This window comes from Papaver somniferum, chromosome 10 (assembly GCF_003573695.1).
Source record: "Papaver somniferum cultivar HN1 chromosome 10, ASM357369v1, whole genome shotgun sequence".
Taxonomy (NCBI): Eukaryota; Viridiplantae; Streptophyta; class Magnoliopsida; order Ranunculales; family Papaveraceae; genus Papaver; species Papaver somniferum.
The window spans coordinates 15,138,410-15,145,486 of NC_039367.1; the positions used below are offsets into that span (position 1 = coordinate 15,138,410).

Genomic DNA, 7,077 nt, shown 5'->3' on the forward strand with positions numbered 1-7,077 from the left:
TTGTCCCCTGCTGACTCCACTGTTTCTTCACCAACTATTAGTGACTCTAATATTGAGATATCCTTACATTCTTTAACAGGACATGTGGTTCATGATACAATTTGCATTTCAGGTCATCCGAAAAAACATCCTATTATGGTTCTAGTGGATACTGGTAGTACCCATAGTTTTATTGACTCCAGTATTGTCAAGAAGCTAAACATTCATGCATCTCCCATAGGGCACATGGTGGTAACAATACACTACACCATTTTTAGTGATTAGCAACGGCTGAGTTTTGCAAAGCATGGTTGCAACAGTTTCCTGTTGTTACGAAAGTCGATGTTGCAAATTTTCGCAACGGTGTATAAGCCGTTGCGAATTTTCGGTTGTAACAGTTTGAAACTGTTGCGACGTGAAATTGTCGCAACAATTTCAAACAGTTGCGACGTGAAATTGTCGCAACAGTTTCAAACAGTTGCGAAATTAGCTGGTCGCAACATTTTGAAACAGTTACGAAACTGGAATTTCGCAACCGGTTCATGCAATTGCGAATTTTTTGCAGCATCAAAAAAATAGTGGTTTTGACTGGTCAAAACCACTATTTGACCGGTCAAAACCAGAGTTCCCTTTGACAAAATCAATGTCAGTCTAAAGCAGTGTTCCCCTGTAACCATAGTTCTATATTAGTATAAGTACTATTAGGGTTCAAACCTACAAGCATCATCAATCAGCATAAGCAAGCCATGGTCTATGTTAAAGTTACTAGAGACATTGAGTGTGAACTATCAAAAGAAATGACATTTAAGTCTGAACTATCAAAATAAATGCAAGTATAGAAACATCTCCTACATTTCAAATACATGCTATAACAATTTAAAATTCACTCCCCACTTTTAGCCATGGTCGCCAATTATGAGTCAGGACCTGAATTTGTACATGCCAAGCTCTCATTACGGCAGTCCCTTTATTCCTTTGGTATGTATTCAATTGGATGCGGAGTGTATCTGCAACAACAATAATAACAACATTGATCAGATAGCGTTGTGATATCCACTTGCAGATTAATTCTATAGGCTTCCACTCGCAACAAGCACTACACCAACTCATGACCAATGCAAGGTGGATTGATGCAAATTGAATATACTATCCATTGAGATTAAAGAAAAACTTACTGCAAGCTTGAGGGATGGAATAAAAATTAAAAACAAACTCAGATAAACAGATAGACCAAGTAACTTTAAAACGAAATTTAGTATCTGACCTAGTGTTTGCAAGAAAAGTGCTCGGAGCTCCGCTTCTGGGAAGACCTCCTCAAAGATTGTAATCATGAAGGGAACCAAATATAGTTTCTTAGCGGTACCATATTCTAGGCAGAGCTCCTCACACATAGGTTCTAACAAAGTTTACCTTCAATATAGCCTTGTTCTTTACCAGATTTAAGTTACCCAGCCTTCATATGCATACTATAAGCCTAATGACAAAAGATTTACAGAAAATACGTAGTCAAACACCAAACAAGTTGCTTAGGAAAAACCATAACTACAATTAAAACAGATGGGTGAAGGATAGGGCTGTCAATGGATAAATATCCGCCGGATATTGGCCATACCGATAAGGTTAAGGATAAGGGTTATCGGATATCCGATAACATCCGACGGATATCAAAAATCCAATTCGATAAGATTAAGGTTAACCTATCGGATATCGGATTTTTATCCGTTAATATACGGTTTTGTTGGACAGAAGCAAAAGCTGAAATTTAATGGAATTTTCAAGTGTTTAACTTAACTGAAAGACAGAAAACCCACGCAAACACTACTCCAGTGTCTCAGTCACATCACACATGAAAAAAAAAACTACAAACACCCAACCAAACAGTCTGCAAACTAAAGTACACAACAGCAAAAAAGAAAAATCCATGTCTTCTTGTACACAGACTTAACAATAATGTCAAACAACTTGCTAGTGATGATCTTCCTTGGCTGCCTGGTTACATGTTGCATCATTGCATCAACTTCAGTCGATGACTTTCATATCTGCATTCACAAACAATCAATTAGAAAAGAAAAACAAATAGTCTTAAACATGAGAGACATCTTCTACATTGTAACACCAAAAACTGAATTCAAAAGCAGTGTATATTTAGGTTCTCATATTATTGGTTGTTCCAGTACTGGTCTCTGCGGAGTGTTCATGTGACGGAAATGGGGAAAAACGAAACAAAAGAGAAGCTCTGAAATACAAATTAACAGCAATAGCATCAATATTAGTAGCAAGTGGAATTGGTGTTTGTATACGAATTCTGGTAAAAGAGTATCAGCATTAAGACCAGAAAACAATATATTCTTTATGATAAAAGCATTTGCAGGTGGAGTTATACTAGCAACAGGGTTTATACATGTTCTACCAGATGCTTTTGAGAATTTAACATCACCATGTCTGAAAAAAATCCATGGCCCATGGGGTTTCCCATTTACTGGTTTTATAGCTATGATGTATGCTATTGGTACATTAATGGTGGATACATTTGCAACTAGTTATTATAAGAAAAATCCATTACAAGTATTATCCGATAAAAGAAAAATCAACGGATCAAACAGTTGAGCTACATGAATAAACTTGATTGAAAATTTTAACTCAATAACAAACATTCAATCTGAATTAACTTGTAAAAGTTATTAAAATTAAGCAAAACCCACTGTAAGATTTATTACCTTGCAATTATCCAAATCAATCTTCAGAAAAGCAGCTTTGAATATCTCAAAAGATTGTGCAACTTCTGTAAGTTTTGGATCCAGTTAATAGTGATAAAAAATTCAAATCAAACATGAAATTGAGAACATAATTATCGAAAATAACCACCAAACAAGCAATTCAGTATATCAATTGATTCAATTCTAAATCAACATGATGAACCCTAATTTCCAAAAAGCCCCGAGTATTTTTGATTTCATAAACCCTAGTTTTAATTTCGTATCATTCTAATACGTAACATAATAATCAAAGAAGAATAAAGAGAGAATATCATATAAATTACCTATTAAGTTATTTCTTTTACTGGTGTGGAGGTGAACTGGTGATGGTTCATGATTCGGCTGTTCTGTTGTGGATCTGTGATTGGCTAAATCGAAGAACAAGAAGTAGAAGAAGAAGAAGAAGAAGAAGAAGAAGAAGAAGAAGGAGAAGAAGGAAAGGTGGTGATTGATTGGTGCGTTGAGAGAGATGGCGGTGAACATCTTCACTGAGAATCGAGAAAGGAGGAGTAGCCGAGAGAAAATAAAATGGGAAAGAAAGACGAGAACATAAACATGTAAACTAATAGCCTAAAACGTATGATTACAAGTACACCCCTAGGCTATCGGATGTCGGATATTAACCTAACGGAATGACCCCAATCCGATTCCGATTCCGATTCCGATAAGAGGTATTATCCGATAAGCTATTGGATTCCGATATCCGATATGTCGGATTAAATCCTATAGGATGTCGGATTTTCGGAAACGGATATCGGATTTCGGCTATCCATTGCCAGCCCTAGTACTGAAGGAACTGGCGATAGATTGATGGAGGTGTCGGTGGTCTGTGGAGGTGGAATGTATGGTGGTGACGGGATGAATTCAGTTGTGAGGGAAACTGGTGGTGAGTTTTAGAGATGAGTTGTTGAATGTTTTCACAAACAGGTGTGAGGCAATTCTCCTATGTTCGAGAGGTGTAGATGATGTGAATGAAGTACTGATGGTGGTGATTCTCGAGCCGGGGTGAATAGAAGGTTGGAGAGGATCTAAAAAGATCCTCTCTGAAATTTTATAGTGCAGGTAGAGTGCAGGATTGTCTTGGACCAGCGATGTTTTCTGCTGATTGTTTCCAACCCCTTTTATAGCCAATCATATCCTGCAAACACGAATTACATAGAGAACCGGTAGTTAGAATCATATACAGAATAAAAATCACTAAAAATCTAGACCATAGAGCCATTACAATTGATAATAATTACAAAATCAAGGGGAAACAATTATCATAAGACATAACCAACAATCCCAGCTCAACAGTCAGATGTTAGTCCCTTGTAAATACATATGAGAATTTTACCATCCTAGTATGTAATATTCAATTCAGTCATAATAATGTATGTTTGTTTCAACTCATCACCTATAAATGACTCGCACACTAAACATTATAGACTTATAACATCATTTTGACAGTATAGAGAGATTCATAATCCGATCATATTCATCAAAATTTGAGCAAGGCATTTCAGTAGCCTTACCAACAGATATCGCCGTAGTGCTTCTTTGGTATCTGCATCAAGTAAAGAATTTAAGTGTGTTATTACAATTTTCCACAAGCAAGGAAAAAAATTAAGAAGCAGTTGACTTGTACATAAGATAGTGAGTGCACTAGCTCCTGCAAGTTATCGGCTAAAAACCCAATTTCGTCCCACGGAACATGACAATGAGTAGGCCTCGTTGTTCCCTCATATTTCAAGAAAAGAATGCATCAGGATATTAATATCCAGAAAAGAACGGTGATGAACTACAATTCTAAGCATGTACACATAAGTAGAAATCATTAATGTGGGCATGACATATCTGTGGGTCAATAACTGTACCTGCACTATAAAAAGAGTAACGCTGTCAAACCCGCATTGCAAGCTTGTACAAAAACTTAACAAGGAAACTTTGTATCTCAAGAGGCCTTCTTAGAAGAATTCAAGAGGGTGATAAAAAGAGTGGTTCAACATCTAAAGGAGTAACCAGTTAATGTCGCTCAGAGTGAACATACATTTGATGGAAGTGGCATCAAGAGAATATTATCCAACAAATTTGAACTAGAAAAGGTTTCCACTCCTGTTTCAACTTTGTTCTCATTAAAAGCTTTGAATTAATTCGGTAAGCTAATGTTAGTGTTTTGAGCTTCTTGCAGACATTGGATGTGGCACTAAAATACTTACCAAGAAATCGCAGTGGGGAACTGTCCAAGGAGTATCTGCGTGTAGCTCCGGATTCACTGGCCCCATCAGCTAGTTTACCTCCCTATGGAGCCGTCAATCAGGTAAATAACAAACCTCGCCTCAGTATTGGAAAACCGCATCTAAGGTTCAACAAATCTTCATACCAATTACTAGTTGTGTTCATTCCTGATAGTCTTATGCAAAATTGATGTATGCTATCACATAGTGAATAAGGTGCTCAAGATGGTCGGTGCAAATGATGAGAAAATGTGCCAGAAGAAGAGTTCAAGAATCTCGTACTGGAGACTGTTGGAAATATTATGTTGCAATTAGAAGAAAACACAATCTCAGTTTCTTCGAACACTGTAGTTCACGAGCCCCTAGCTACAACACCAACACTATTCCCTCAATAATCACTGGCGTAATAAAGCTGAGTTAGTAGTATTAGTAGTATAGTAATTATAACAAGTTAATCATGCATTATATAGAAGGGTGTAAGAGCCCATGGTCAAGAAAAGAGTCATCATATATTACCCTAACCAGGTGGAACATTATTAGGAGATTCATTCTAAAAAGAACTTGATGTGACAATTTTCTTGTGCAGTAATCACTATAAACTTTGGCTACGATTTCAACTCAGGAGGCTTGTAACGGGCATCCTTATTGAGAAATTCGCAAGCCTACAACAACAGAGAGAACCTAATGCTAATATTTTGGTCTACCAAACGACTACTCAGGAAATGTCAACAATCAAAAGCTCACCTTTATGGTTTAGTCTAGCTCAATGTTCCTAAAATAGTTAAATTGGGACTCACTAACCCCGTCCCTGAAACCAAAGATGAAAAAAATAAACATGCATGAATGGATAACACGAACGAAGAGAGAGCAACATGCAGTAATTATGCATAGTTATATCAGTGCAGAACATTACAAAAACAACAAGATCAGTGCTCTACTAAATGCATTAAGTAAACTGTCTACAACCCTTGGTTTTAAACTATCAACCGCAATGATTACAGATCAAGCCTAAAAGTAAGAAATAACAAACCTTGGTTCCTTGAGTCTAAGAAACCAGTGTCTTTCAAGCATTTCTCACAGAGTACATAGATGGAGCCTTCAGTTGTAAGCCCTGAATCACAAAGCAAAAAGGTTAGACCATAACCATAATCCTACAACCAACCTAACAGCAAGCACCACCACAGCAACAACAACATATAAATAAAATGGCAGGAATATCCCTTTCAAGCACAAGTTTCTTCCATTCAACAAAACCCATAACGGAAAATGTGTAAAAAAAAATTGAGAACCCATACAAAAATTGGATGACTGCTAACAACCTACACAATTCAAACTAATCAAAAATACCCAAATCCACATATTAAAACCACATAAATAAGCAAAAACAATTACAAATAAGGAAAACCTAATTTGTGAAATTGAAATCAGAGTAAGTAAGAATGTTTATATACCTTAAAAGTTGTCTCTCATTGCAGAAGCAGTTCTAAAATGGAATCAAGAGAAGCTGGGTGTTCCTGCGGCTGAACAACCATCAATCGAATATGAAATGAAGAACCCTAACTTCATCAATCGAAAAAAGAAAGGAAACTACAATAACCCATTAAACTCTACGAATCTTGACATAAACCTAACTTTAGAACATGAAGAATATCTGAGATTTGTTAGTCTCAGAATAAAAAAAATTACCCTAATAAATTGATCGGCTTGATTTGGGATTTGCGATCTCTGAAGTCAACAAATCATTCAACCCTGATTTAGGATAAAAGAAGATAAATGATTTCGATAATCGTCATCATCATCTGTGTGTGTGAAAAAGGAGTTGAACCCTAATACTGAGAGAGAGGGAGAGAGAGAGAGAGAGGGAGAGAGAGAGATTTTTTGACCGAGATTTAAATCTAAACCCGAGTCAGTTTTGAAGCTGACTGAGCACTCAATGGGCTGAAACCGAGTTAGCCTGAAAGTGTGGGTAGCCACATTCACGAGTGACACGCGTACAACTCCATTCTGTTGCTAATCGTAACGGAATCAAGTAGTTGTGAATTTTGTAACTAAGGTAAACAGTTGAAAAAATTTCGCAACTGAAGTTCGTAACAATGGCTAAGCTATTGCGAAATCTAGTTACTAAT

The 7,077-nt window shown here is 36.6% G+C and overlaps 1 long non-coding RNA gene across 9 annotated transcripts; it reads right to left on the bottom strand.

Annotated features, from left to right (window-relative positions):
* Window positions 1–1,717: 1,717 nt before the first annotated feature.
* On the bottom strand, window positions 1,718–6,811 carry LOC113318473. 9 transcript variants are annotated; one of them, XR_003344573.1, is made up of 10 exons: window positions 6,638–6,811; window positions 6,403–6,471; window positions 5,982–6,062; window positions 5,696–5,759; window positions 5,468–5,613; window positions 4,934–5,349; window positions 4,250–4,281; window positions 3,020–3,873; window positions 2,697–2,761; window positions 1,718–2,018 (listed from the first exon to the last, which is right to left on the bottom strand). It is a non-coding gene; the product is annotated as an uncharacterized LOC113318473 (long non-coding RNA). The 9 variants fall into 9 exon arrangements; XR_003344579.1 differs by lacking the exon at window positions 5,468–5,613 and having other exon boundaries at window positions 6,403–6,465; XR_003344578.1 differs by lacking the exon at window positions 5,468–5,613 and having other exon boundaries at window positions 4,934–5,015.
* Between the last annotated feature and the right edge of the window lie 266 nt (window positions 6,812–7,077).